This window comes from Chenopodium album, chromosome 5 (assembly GCF_948465745.1).
Source record: "Chenopodium album chromosome 5, dcCheAlbu1.1, whole genome shotgun sequence".
In the NCBI taxonomy this organism is placed as follows: Eukaryota; Viridiplantae; Streptophyta; class Magnoliopsida; order Caryophyllales; family Amaranthaceae; genus Chenopodium; species Chenopodium album.
Window position 1 is genome coordinate 11687747 of NC_137838.1, and position 14730 is coordinate 11702476.

Sequence of the window (14730 nt, forward strand, 5' to 3'; positions counted from 1 at the left end):
ATAATTTAATTAAGTTCTTTGTCTATTCTGGTCTAGCATAACATTCTAAATTTCAGGAATTAGCAAGTTCAAGACAGAAATAAGATTAATATAATCAGGAATTAAATATTATTAGTCAGGAATTAGAATGGTAAGAAAATAAATCTCATGCTTTGGTTAATTTTATTCAGGAATAACAATTTAAACGTCAGCATTTAGCACGTTTTAGTCAGATATTAAATTAATTTTGTCAGTTATTAGTCTTTTATTTTACTCAGAGTGGTTCTCAGTACTTTGTGATTTGCTTAAAGATTTTTATCTTAAATATATGTTTTAAAAATCTCTCAATTTTAATGTGATTTTTTACTTTTCAAACTTTCAGCATTCTTAGTGAAGATGATATTGAAGACTTAGAGCTTGGTAATAAATCTGGTCCTAATCATCTTTGTCAAATCATGGAAGATTTAAGTGATCAGCAAAAAAAGGATGTGAAAGATATTGGGTTTGGTGGGTTGCTTAATATGAACTTGAAGGATAATATCAGTCACCAGTGGTATGGTTATATGGTAACTCATTATAATCCTAAGGCAAAAAATCTGATTGTTGGTAAAAAAGAACATGCTATTCATATTGACAGTTCTGATATTGCTGATGTTTTGGGCATTCCTTTTACTGATATACCTGTAAAAGAGATTTCCAAAAACAAAAAAGGTTTTAATCCTGATGATTATTTGAAATCAGAGTGGAGAAAATTTTTAGGTTTGGATGGAGAAGAAGATTTGGAAAAAGAAAATGAATCTGAAAGTAACAAAAAAAAGAAGAGGAAAACTGGTGATGAATCTGAAAAAAGTATTGAAAGCAAGAAGAAGGAATTTGAAAGACCAGTTCAAAGTAAGAAGAAGAAGACATATGTTAATTTTCTTACTTATCAATCATTGTTTGAGAAATATAGGGGTGGAGGTTATGAATTTAAGAGACTCTTTGTTATGTTTGCTGTTTCTAATTTTTTGGCTCCAATTGGTGATAAGTCCCCTAATTTTAACATCATTAAGTCTTTAGAAGATGTACGTTTCAGAAAGACTTACAACTGGGCTGGTTATGTGATGGATTGGTTATGTACATCTATAGCAGAGTTTCAGTCCTTTGTTTTGAAGAAGAAGGAAGGACAAGAATTGAAAAGTAAATCAAAACAAGTAAATAGCTGTTTGGTTGCCTTTATAATTGCTTTTTTGCAAAAGTTTGAGTTTAGGACCACTTTAGATAGGAAGCAATTTGTAATGAATTGGTCATGTGAATCTCTGAATGAGCGGATTAAAGCGGTTGCTGAAAATATTGATTATGGTTCTGTGAAATTGTATCCTCAGACATTACCATTACAGTATGCTGGCAAAAGTGAACAGGAGATTCTTAAAGATTTTCAGCTGGATAACATTGAGTTTAAACTTGAAGATACTGATGATGATGAAGATTCTGGTGGAAATATGGAAGGTCGGGGTGTACAATCTGCCCTAATTGATTCTGGTAAAAATAAGGATGGTTAGGGTTTACAATCTGCCCCAATTGAGTTCAAAGCTGATGATGACAAAGCTAGATATGTCATGTACAAAATTCCTAAAGAATACCCAACTGATGATGAGATTGATAAAATGGATATTGATGTAAGTTTAAAATCTCATTTTTTTTTAATTAATTTATTAAAGCTTTTAATTCAAGAGTTCATTATTTATTATCTGTTATTATGCACTAAATTCTGAAAGCTTTTTTTATTATAACCTGTCATTTAGTTTAGTTTGGTTTAGTTTTATTAGGACTAAGAAATTTGATATCAATATTAATATGAGAATGTTGATCAGGAATATCATAGTTTTTTTCAGGAATGGAATAATTTTAGTCAGGAAATAACTTATATCTCAATTGCATTCAAGTCTTACATATAATACTAAAAGTTATAAATTATTAAGTTAGATATAAGAATATTTATATCAGGATTTGATATATGTTTATCAGTAATAAAAAAATTAAATACCCAATTGATGATGTCAATAGTAACTGTTTTCTATTTAACAATTTTAGTCCAGAAATAAGATTATTATAATCAGGATTTAATTTGTTTTCTTCATATATTAGATAATTTAATTAAGTTCTTGGTTTATTTTAACATTCTAAATTTCAGGAATTATTAAGTTCAAGTCAGAAATAAGATTAGTATGATAAGGAATTATATATTATTAGTCAGGAATTAGAATATATCTCAATTAGGTAAAACATTGTTTAAATTAGAAATTATATTACTTTTAACAGGAATAGCATTATTTTTGTCAGGAATGTGTTATTTTTTGTCAGGATTTAATTTTTTATAGTCAGGAAATAAGGTATCAGTTTTAGGAATAATGTTGTTTTATTCAGAAATTATTTAATTTTTATCAGGAATTAGAATATTGAGTGACTTTTATGTTGTATATGTTATTATATTTAACTCAATCATTTTTTAAACTCAATTTTTTTTATCAGGCCGTGAAAAAGAAAATGATGAAATTTGGTCGTGACTTGAAGATTGTATCAGAGAACCAAATTCACTGTCAGGCATAGCAATAAGTTAGTCAGGAATTAAAGTGTTTTATTTACATATTAAATATATAATGTCAATTATAAAATTTATTTTCTTCATCAGTTTTTATATTATTTTCATAAGATATTACATGATATTCATTAGGTATTAGTAAAGTTATAGTCATTACTTTGACAGAAATCAAATAATTTCATTTTACAGTCAGATATTATATAAATCATGGCAGTAATTGACATATTTTTGTCAGGTATTAAAGAGTTAAAGTCAGATATTAAATAACTCCATTAATTTTTAATTTATTTTTGTGAGGCATAACAGTTTATTAGTCAGGTATTAAAATGTTTAAATTAGATATAAAATTTTAGTCATCTATTCGTATATTATAGTCAGATATAAAATAATTCTTGTTAGATATAACAATATTTTAGTCAGGATTTAAATATTTTAGAGTTTAATTATTGTTTATTATTTGATATTTTTAACTCAGAAATACATTTAACTTAGACAGGAATTAGAAAATATTAGTCGGATATAATGTGTTTTATCTTAGGCATTGATTGATTTAAGTCAAGCTTAATACTTTTTCAGGTAATACATTATATAGTTAGTTTATAATTATCAAGAATTAAATAAAAAATTCAAGATTATTTTATTTGATACAAAACATATCCCAATATAAAATACAAATACAAATATTAAGCTGAAACTGCTTACCTCTGGTATGGCGTTGCTCATTGCAAGATCTTGATCAGTGAAGATTGATTTTGGTTCAATTCCACACATTGACTTTTTGAAGATTGAAAGCAGCCAAACAAATGTATCAGTCTTTTCATCAGTTATGAATGCACATCCAAACATTGTTGTTTTCCAGTGATTGTTTATACCAACAAATGGAGCACATATCAACCCATATTTGTTTGTTCTGTATGTTGTATCGAAGATTAAAACATCACCATAAGCTTTGAAATCTTCAAGCATTTGGGAGTCACGCCAAAAATAGCTCACAACATTATTTTCTTCTCCAAATTTCAATCTATAAAAGAATGAGGGATCTTGATATGCTCTTTCTTGAAGGGTGTCTAATACATTTTGCATGTCTCCACCATCAACCATACTCATTTTCACCCTTGATACATAATTAAGGTGATCTCTCTTAGTATGACCTACACATTCTTCTCCTCTAGCTTCATTGCTTATATAATTATAAGCATCCATTGGTTTAATACCACTCTCAATCATGCTCTCAATTAGTTCACCCATTGGAGCTGATATTTGCCTTTTTGATCTTAGATGATGTCGTTGAACTGCTATAACCAATTCATGATTATGCTCCAACTCATGTGTAACAACTTCGAAATTTCCTTCTTTGTTTTTCTTGAAACGAATATGGGCTTTGCATCCAGTTCTTGTCTCATTTACCTCCCTATCTTTTCTTTTTTTTTTTTTTTTCGTCAGTTTTACCCAATATGGGTATTTCCACTGAATTTTGTTCACCTGCTATCTTCATTTTTACCCTTTGTATGTCCTTTCTTAGAACATCTAAAATAAAACTCATACAATTTATCATTGGTATCTCTTCTCTTTGTTGATTTTCTGACACTGAAACCAATAGATCTTGAATGAGCTTTGTATAACACATATCCCTCATTGTAGTTTGATACTGTATAACTTGCTAGACATCTACTTATGTTTTCATCCTTGTCATATTTGTAATAATCTGCAACAAAAGTATACATATGAAACATATTATAATTTATTTTTGTCAGGAATTACAATATTATAGACAGTAAATAAATATTTTTTAAATTTATAATATTTAAGAATTACCATGTCTTAGTCAGGAATTAGATTATTTAAATCAGGAATTACTAAATACTAGTCAGGAAATAAATCATCTCAGTCTGGTTTAGGATTATATTAATCAGGAAATAGGTAATATTGGTCAGTAATAAAATTATATCATTCAGAAATAATAATATTTGTATCTGATTATAATATGTTGTTCATTGTTCGTTATCTTCAAGAATTAGATTATTTTTTTCATTTATTAGATTTGTTTTGTCAGGAATTAAATTTTGTATGTCAGGTATTAAAATGTTTTGATTAGGAATTAATTTGAATATATCAGGAATTAGATTGTATATTTCAGGAATAAAATTGTTTCAATCAGAAATTAAATTGAAACAATTTTATTAATCTAATTTCAGTCACAAAAAATAGTCAAAATATTACTCAAAAAATAGTCAAAAAATTGTTTGAATTAGAAATTAGATTATAATAGTCAGGAATAAAATTATCTCAGTCAGGAAAATAGATAATAAATTACTCAGGACATAAATGATATAGTCAGGTTTAAGATAAAAATAGTCAGTTAGATTATTGCATACAAGAATTAGAATTTGAAAAGTCATGACCTTCCCTCTTCCAAAACATAAACACTCAAAACACTCAAAAAACACGTAAAATCATTTACCAGACATAAAATTAATTGAATAAAATGAAATGAATTTACTAGAACAGAGGTTAATTATAAATGAAAAACACATATTTGAAAAGGCATGACCTTCCCTCTTCCAAAACACTGCACCAATTCACATTCTAAACATTATATATAAGAAACCACAGTGTACAAGAAACTATATTCAGAAAAAAAAAAATTATTGCATACAATAATTAGAATTTGAAAAGTCATGACCTTCCCTCTTCCAAAACATAAACACTCAAAACACTCAAAAAACACGTAAAATCATTTACCAGACATAAAATTAATTGAATAAAATGAAATGAATTTACTAGAACAGAGGTTAATTATAAATGAAAAACACATATTTGAAAAGGCATGACCTTCCCTCTTCCAAAACACTGCACCAATTCACGTTCTAAACATTATATATAAGAAACCACAGTGTACAAGAAACTATATTCAGAAAAAAAAAATCCATATAAAACTATAAATTGCTTCAGTTTGAATTTTAATTAATTTTATAAGAATATAACTACTGCTACTACAAAACGTATATTTTTTTTCATATTATGATCATACATTTGTTAGTTTATTTTATTTTGTTTTGTTATGATTTATGTGTTTATTTTGTTTTGTTTAGATGGCTAATCAAATTGCACACCCAATTGATGCCTTAGAAGATGCACATCCAGCACTAGCAATTGAAGAGATATTATGCATGCATATTTTTCCTAGGTGCACCTTCAAAGCCCAGACGATGATTAATTGTACATGTAAATATTATAATGAATTATGGTATTATAAATTTTGGATTCCAGAAATAGTAAGAAGAAATCATAATTCAAATGAATGGTGGGTTGCATATGACATTATGAGGCATAATGGTTATGGTTTTCACAATGGCATGGTGCAAGACTGGGCTGAATTTCTTGATGGATTATGTTTAATTTTTGCGGAAGAAGAAGCCAACAAGAGAAAGAGAAAAAGAGAAGAGGCAAGCCAACCAGGTAGAGAGGCAAACAGAATTAAAATAGAGGATGTTATTAGTAGCTTATCTTCAATGTTTTGCACTTTATTATAATTAAAAAACATAACATTTCAGTAATATGTAATTTTTTTGTAAATTTAGTTGATGTTATTTTATTTTTTGTTTTGTATGACGTTATAAAGTAATTAAATGTTTTTTGAAATTTATAATACTCAGGAATTAGCATATCTTAGTCAGGAATTAGATTTTTTAGATCAGGTATTACAATATATTAGTCAGGAATAAAATTAACTCAGTTAGGTTTAAGATAATATTAGTCAGGAAACAGATAATAATAGTCAGGAATTGTATTATCAATATTATATACAGTAATTAAATGTTTTTAAAATTTATAATACTCAGGAATTATCATATCTTAGTCACGAATTAGATAATGCTGGTCAGAAAACAGATAATGATAGTTAGTTTTAAGATAATAATAGTCAGATATATTATAGCATACAGAAATTAGATTTTTTTATCAAGTCAGAAATTTTTTTCTGGTCAGAAATTACAATATATTAGTCAGGAAATATATTATCTTAGTCAGGAAATAGATAATGATAATTAGAAATTATAGGAATTGGAAAGAAAAGAAATAATATTAGTCAGGAAATAGATAATGATAGTCAGGTTTAAAATAATGACAGTCAGTTTTAAAATAATAATAGTCAGGTTTAAAATAATAATATTCAGGCAGGAATACTAGTTTTTTTAATCCAGTCAGAAATATTTTGAAATAGTCAGGAATTACATTATTTTCACTAATTTCCATATAATTTTTTTTAGGAAATAGGTTTCCATAGGAATAAAATTAATTCAGTCAGGTTTAAGATAATATTAGTCAGGAATTATATTGTCTGCAATTACATCAATAAATTACAGAGCATTTAATAATTTTACAGAACATTTAATTATCAGTATACCTATTATACTTGCAGCATCTTCATCTCTTTCTTCATCATCTCTTTCTTCATTGATATTATCTCCTAAAATTACATTATCTGTTGTATTCATCGTTAGTGTTAGTATATTTGAATTTCACTCTAAAATTATCAAAAAACTGGATTCAAATTAAAATTAATTTTCTGCGACATGTAATATATACAATTCGTGAAATATAAATTAAGCCTGATTTCAAATTCGATTGAAATATAAATTAAGCCTGATTTCAAATTATAAGTCGAAATTAACTACGATCTGAAATTCGATTGGCGTTGATTGCATATAATAAGTCGAAATTAACTCGAATTTAAATACGATCTGATATTAAATCGAAATTTAATACGATCTGAAATTCAATTTGGCTTGCATGCGAATTATAAGTCAAAATTCATATTTCAAATTCACTATGATACAATTTGAAATCATGAACTAAATTATATGTAGTTTGAAATTAATTATATATGATTCGAAATTACATACAATCAAAATTATGAACTAAATTGTACCTTTTTCAACAGTAATTGAGCTAGAAATTGATTCTATAGGTGAATCATAATCTCCTTCAATCATCATTCTATTGTTTGATTTCTCCATTTTTTTATGAAATTTGAATTCTCTGAAATTTGAGGAAATGAAGTGGTTGAAATTCGACGAAATGAAAGCGTTCGAAATTTTCAGTGAATGACGGCGCACGAAATTTTATGAAAATGATGAAAACAAAATATTCAGACACTTTATAAAATGGCGCGCGGGCTTTGGTCGGGTAGATCAGGCCCGCGCCTTTTTAATTAAGGAGCCCGGACTCACGTGAGTCCAGTCTCACGCAAAACGCTTTGAAATGTGTGAGCTTTCTGATCAAATAGGTGCAGCTCAAAATAAATGAAAAAGTATTGCAATTTTTTTTTTCTTTTTTATTTATAGGCTTTTGGGGAGGCAAAGCCAAACCAAGATTATTGAGTACTCGTAAGAAATTAGGGTGAGGAGATATGGGAAGAATATGTTATAATGCTCTCAAAAAAAAAAAAAAAAAAAAAAAAAAGAGATTGTGAATACTGAAACTTGAAAGTATATATACTACGACTATTTCACCAAATGCCATTGAGTACTTACAAAATTCACCAAATGCTATCAAAGTTTTCAAAATTCACCAAATGCCACTGACTAACAATACAATGACACCTTGTGTGTAATCCCCCGTATTTTTAAATATATTATAAATGAAATTATATTTTATTTATAATATTTATTTGTATTTTTCTGGAATTTAATTTCAAAAGTTTCAAATTATTTTGGGTAAAAATTATTTTTATTACAATATGATTTTTATGGACCATCATTCTATAATTTATGTCCAACAAACAAACCTAACCCACTTTACTTGCTTAATTGACCCATTAATTTTTGAGGCCCAATCTTACTACTTACTCTACAACTCTCTCTCCTATAAATACCCCATACATCCCCAAATTTTTCCCCACACAAAAAGGTTAGTAAACTCTCTTCTTTTTATTTTATTTCTCTTATTTTCCCTTTATTTTTCTTTTCTTTTATTATTTTTTTCCCCTTCTTTTTCCTTTTTCTTTTCTTTTCTTTTCTTTTTTTTCCTTCTTTCCCTTTCCTCCTCCTTCACGTGAGGAAATCCTCACTCACCCCACCGACTGCCGCCTGCTGCCCACCACCACCGCCCACCACCGTCGGCGACCCACCAAGCGGCCCACCGTGGCTGCCCCTCTTTCCTCCTCCTTTTATTTTTGTTCTACTATCTTGTTTATTATTAAATTGTTTTGGGTTTTGATTTTGTAGTATAAAGATTATATTTTTAGTATCAAAATCATGTTTTTGATGTTTTAAACTAATAATTTCGTATTTAAATTATGTTATAAATTTTCAGATTTTATGAATTATAAACCAAGGGTTTTAATTTATTGAAATTGGGATTTTAGGATTCTTATGATCAATTAATTTGGGGCTTTTTTTCCTATTGTATTTCTATTGATTAATTAAGCATAAAAACGTGTTTTTAATGAAGTTTTAAGAACTTTTAATCTAAATTATATTGCTGGAAATTTGGTTAAGTATTAATTTATTGTTGTTGCTTGTTTTCTAGGAAGTGATTATTTCTTAGGAGATTTTTAAGTGATTAAAAGTGGAACAAAGGATTGTTTATACGAGGTACGTACATGTCTACTTCGTTGTAAGTAGTATCATGTTTAGGTACCAAAGAAAAGAACTTAGTTTCATGATTAGAGAACACTTGGATGAAAATTGTTTGATTATACATTTAATTAATTCATGTGCTTATGTTTATGAGACATGTTTTGGTGAAATGATTATGTTTGTATGGAATTATGGATGCAAGCATGTTGAATTATATTGTTTTAATTATTTGTATGGAATGTTGATACAAGCATATTTTTATTGGATTGGTTTGTTAACCACATTTGGATTATTAAAGGATTGGAATTGAATGGTTTAAGTGGAATGAATTTATTAATTATTCCACAAGGTTATTATTATTTTATTTATTACTCGAGCATGACTTGTTAGTATGTTGAGTAAAAGTGGATTAAGCCGAAATGGCAAGGTGGATTGACTATGTTCAACAATTTGGATAATTTGGAAGTTTAATGAAATTAAAGGTCAATTTGTGATGTGATCACCATTGTCCTAAATAAGATTAAAATTAAATTGATGTACGATTTTTATGTATGGATGAGTCGGCTATTAATTAAAATTGTAATCACGTAAAGTGAAACATGGATGAGCAATAAAACTCTTTAAAGCATTCACTTCTAGAGTATTGACAATTATGGGTTGGGGTACACGGTGGTAGCCCGTGGCTTTCCGAGGCTTGTTTGATCAACATGTCCTCTTTTCTTTTGGTATTTACATTTTTATTTTATAATGAAAGTTAGATGGGATCCTAGACTAACTTTGTGAGAATGGAGTCGCGCCCATTCTTGCATCGCGCTAAAATTTTATTTTAAATGGTCATTTGGGACCAAAATGATTTGGTGGATTGGACAACCTCGTCTATTGCTTACTCCAAATTAAATTAATTAAATTAAATATAAAGAGTCAAGTGTTTAGAATTGGTTAGAAAGTATGTTGAGTCAATTGAATTGTTTAAGTGTGGAGTCTTGATTAATGAATTCATGTTGTATGTTTATTTACTTTAATTAGTTGAGCATGTCAGGTTTTGTGCGTTGTAGCTTGTATGTACTCAGCTTTGCTGATTGCGTGATTTTGTGTGTTTTCTTTTGGTCATGGCCTTCGCCTTTCAATGACCCTGTGATGATCCAATTATTACACTTGTATTATTGGGGAGCAGTATTGCACAGGTTAGCTTGATGATGTGAAGTTCGGGGATTTGACATACGCATTGTCAAGGAATTGGTGTGATTGAGAGTATTTGTTCTTTGTGTTGAACTTATTTATGTTTTACTATTTTAATTATGTTTTGGGATTTTGAATATTGGTTTGGTTTTAATAAGGGCCTTTATGGTTCCAATTTGTAAGCTTTGAATTATTGATTTTCTAAATTATATTATTTTAATATTTAAGTTGGATTTCCGCTGCAATACTTTGATAAAGCCTTAACGTTTTAACACGTGGCGGTAACATGCCAATGGTTCTCCTCTATTTTTATTTAAAGTAAGTGGTTTGGAAAAGGGAGAATTATTGGGGTGTTACATCGTGCTACTAATAGCATGTGGACGTTAGTTTTTCGTTAATGCAATTCTTATTTCACCAAATGCCATTACTTTGGAAAATCATTTCACCAAATGTTATTACTTTTTAAAATTAATACACAATAATAATTTATTTTAATGAATAAAAATAATTTTTTTTCGATTTTCGTGATGAATATTGTTCGGGTAAGGTTTTGGGGGTCATTTTGACCCTTTATGGATACAAATTAAACTCAAAATTGGTAAAAAAAAAAAAACGTAAATACCCCGTTTCGCATTTTTTTCCAAAAAAAAATACTATATCGACATACAAAATGGGGTATATATGTTTTTTTTAGTCAATTCCGAGCTTAATTTGTTACCATAAAGGATGACCCCAAAACCTTACCTGATCAATTTTGATGGTTAAAAAATAACAACACGCTAATCGAAATAATTTTCAACACACAAAACGGAGCATTTATGTTTTTTTTTTGTCAATTTTGAGCTTAATTTGTACCATAAAGGGTCAAAATGACCCCCAAAACCTTACCTAAACAATTTTTTATTTTGAAAAAATTTACCTAATCAATTTTGATGGTTAAAAAATAACGACACGCTAATCGAAATATTTTTCAACACACAAAACGGAGCATTTACGTTATTTTTTTGTCAATTTCGAGCTTAATTTGTTTCCATAAAGGCTCAAAATGACCCCCAAAACTATACCCAAGCAATTTTTGCCACGAAAATGAAGAAAAATAATATCTTTTTATTAATTAAAATAAATAATTAAAATGAACCAATCATATTATGACACGTGTCAAGATTTAATCTTAACGACTAACGGAGTTAATGGTCGTTAGTAATTAATGACATTTGATGATTTTTTAAAATCTCGATGGCATTTGGTGAATTTTGAAAACCTTGATGACTTTTGGTGAATTTTTTAAGTACTCAGTGGCATTTGATGAAATAACCGTATATACTATTAATATTAGTGTTAAGATTAGTCTAGCAGTGGCGGAGGGAGCCCACTTCAATAAAAAGAAAATTAGTTAAAACTAATTATGTGCAGCATTAAAAATAAAAAAAAGGGTTTGGTTCATTGGTTTTAGGGCTTACTAGTATAGTAGTCTCCATGGTCATGGGTTCAATCCCTTTGACCAACATGTTTTTCTTCTTATTTTTATTTAAAAGTTTTCCTCTTTTTGAACCTATATATGGATCCGCTATTGACCAAATTTGAATAAGAAATTGTTTATTTGTTAGGATTATCGTGAATTAGAAATCACATTTATGAATTATTTGATAATTTTGATTGTATATCACTTTCAAAAAAAAAAAAAAAAGAATATTTGAAAGTGAAGTTGTAATTGTAAATATGCTTTTTTTTTTCTTTCTATTTTTGGATTGTATAACTGAGAAATTTGGATTTCTAGGTTGTAAAACTTATAAGTATTAAGCATAGTTCCTAAAATTTCTTGTATGTTTAAAAGATTTGTCCATTTATAGAATGTACGCCACCTTTAGTCCGTCCCCCTAAATGAAAATCCTGGCTCTGCAGTCTAGTACTAATTAATCACCCAAATAAAATTAAATTTACTTGTGTGTTGATGGATTCTCTTGGAAATGATAAAATTTCTACTCGTGTGGATTGTAAATTTCCCGTCATAATCGTTCGAGCTCATATATACTTTTGACATATTACTAACATTTTGACTCACATGTATCTAGTTGCGGAGCCAAAATTTTAACAATAATAGGGCACCATCCATCGGAAAATCCTCTTATCAGGACCCTGAACTCGTCTCCTTAAACTTTTCAATAAACTAGGGCAGCTAACGCGCGCGATGAGCGCGTCATAGCTAGCCATATCTTGAAGGTTTTTTTGGTTTGGCTTTTAAATCACAAAATTAGTTAAATTAACAATAAGAGAAATTTTTCCTAAAAAAAAAACAATAAGAGAAAATATGTAATCAACTATATTTAGGTGGTATAAATGTTCAAGACAACTAACATTTATGAAAGCATAAAAGTACATAAATATTTTAGAGGGTATAGTTGTCTAAACACTATTCATTAAAATAGCATCTACATATTAATGAGGGTATGTATGTAAATACACATTTTGAAGGGTATAATTGGCATTACACTATTCATAAGAGTATGTTTCTACTTTTTATAAGGTAGGGATAAAAAATCAAGATACAATTGCGTACGCATATCAATAATTGTAAAAAGATGTTCTCTTAATATCAAGATTCAAATTTATTTAACAATCATATTTGTCAGACCTCAATTACAGAGTATTATTACTATTATCGTTTTAATTATGATTATTATTGTTGTTGGTTATTTGTTATTATTATTATCATTATTATTGTTGTTGGTTGTTTAAAGTATTATTATTATTTTTAAAGTATTATTTTTTAAAAAGTATTTATAACTGTAAAAAAAAAGGAAAATTTAGAAAAAATAATCCCAACTTTCATCAATTTTCATAGAATAATCCCAACTTTGAATTATACTGGAATAATCCGAACTTTGGGGGTAGTTCTTTTTCTTCAATCCCAAATAATGGTTACCGGTTCAATGGGTTTTTTTTTTTTTTTTTTTAAATAAAATGACACGTGTCGTACAACAATTGGATAAAAAAAATTAAAAAAAAACAAAAAAAAAAATTACCCAGCCTGCGAAAACCCCAACCACCCTGAGAACAACTCCGGCAACTCGCCACCACCATAGCCCAGCCACCCAGTTGCCGAACCTTCGTCCCTACCCCACCACTAGACTCGCCGCTCCGGCGCTTCCCCTTAGCCACAGTCCCCTCCCCGAATCCCCATGCAACCACCTATAAAAACCCTTGAAAACTTCCATCCAATTCGCTTTGAGGGTGTTTCGACGGTGTTTCGAATGGTTGGAGGGGGTTTTCGATGGTGAGGAGGTGGTTGTTGGGGGGTTTTCGGGAGTGGGGGAGGGGTTTTGAGGGTGTTTCGAATGGATGGAGGGGGTTTAAAGAGATTTCCAGTTATGGAGGGCCGAAAACCAAATCGGGAAAGGAGGGTATTGGGGGTGGAGGTGGGTCACGACACCGGCACCTGGGGTTTGGGGTGAAAGAGGCGCACGGTTGGGGCAGGGGAAGGGAGAGGTTACGGTGGCAGGTGGTGGTGGTGGTGGTGGTGGTTACGGGGGTCAGGAAGGGGGATAAGGGTTTGCTGGTTTTTTTTATTTTTCTTTTTTTGGACCAATTGCATTTTGACACGTGGCATATAACCTGTAATATCAGGTCATTGACTTTGGTTGACCGGTTTAGGATTGAAGAAAAAGAACTACCCCTAAAGTTCGGATTATTCCAATATAATCCAAAGTTGGGATTATTATATGAAAATTGATGAAAGTTGGGATTATTTTTTCTAATTTTTCCTAAAAAAAAAAGTATTATTATTATTATTATAAAAATATCAAAAAACCTACAAAGTCAATCAATTTACAAGAAATTGGTGGGAAGCCGAGATACAATCTGGGCCCCCACCCCTCTAGCTATAGAGAACCCGATCCTGCTGAAGATGTGAGCAACTGCACAAGCACCAATATCATGAGTCTTAGTGAACACCTGAATCCGCTTCAGCAACACAATAACATCCTTCTCTAATTCCCCCAATGAAGAAAAGGAGAAAGGAAGAAAACCATAGCCAATAGCCCTGCAACGCACCCCATACTTGTCTCGCTTCTGATAAGCCGCCGCCGACACAACACGACCAGGTTCGAAGTCAAACAACCCCGATTGTGTCAAAGGTGAAGACCCCGTTAAGTCAACACATATATCAAGTTCTCTATCCCAGGAATAAAGCAACACATCTGCTAGTCGTAGAGCCTCGTCGTTCCCTCCAGTCAATCCAACGTTAACCTCCTTTCGAGCAGAAATCCCAGACCGAAAACAAATATCAACAAGGGTGTCACGAACAACGTTGTGCCAATGTTAAATACCCACCATCCCAGCACAAAGACACTGCATGATCCCCATAAATATCCTCATCAAAAACCCTTGAGCAAGCAGAATACGGTGTTGAAA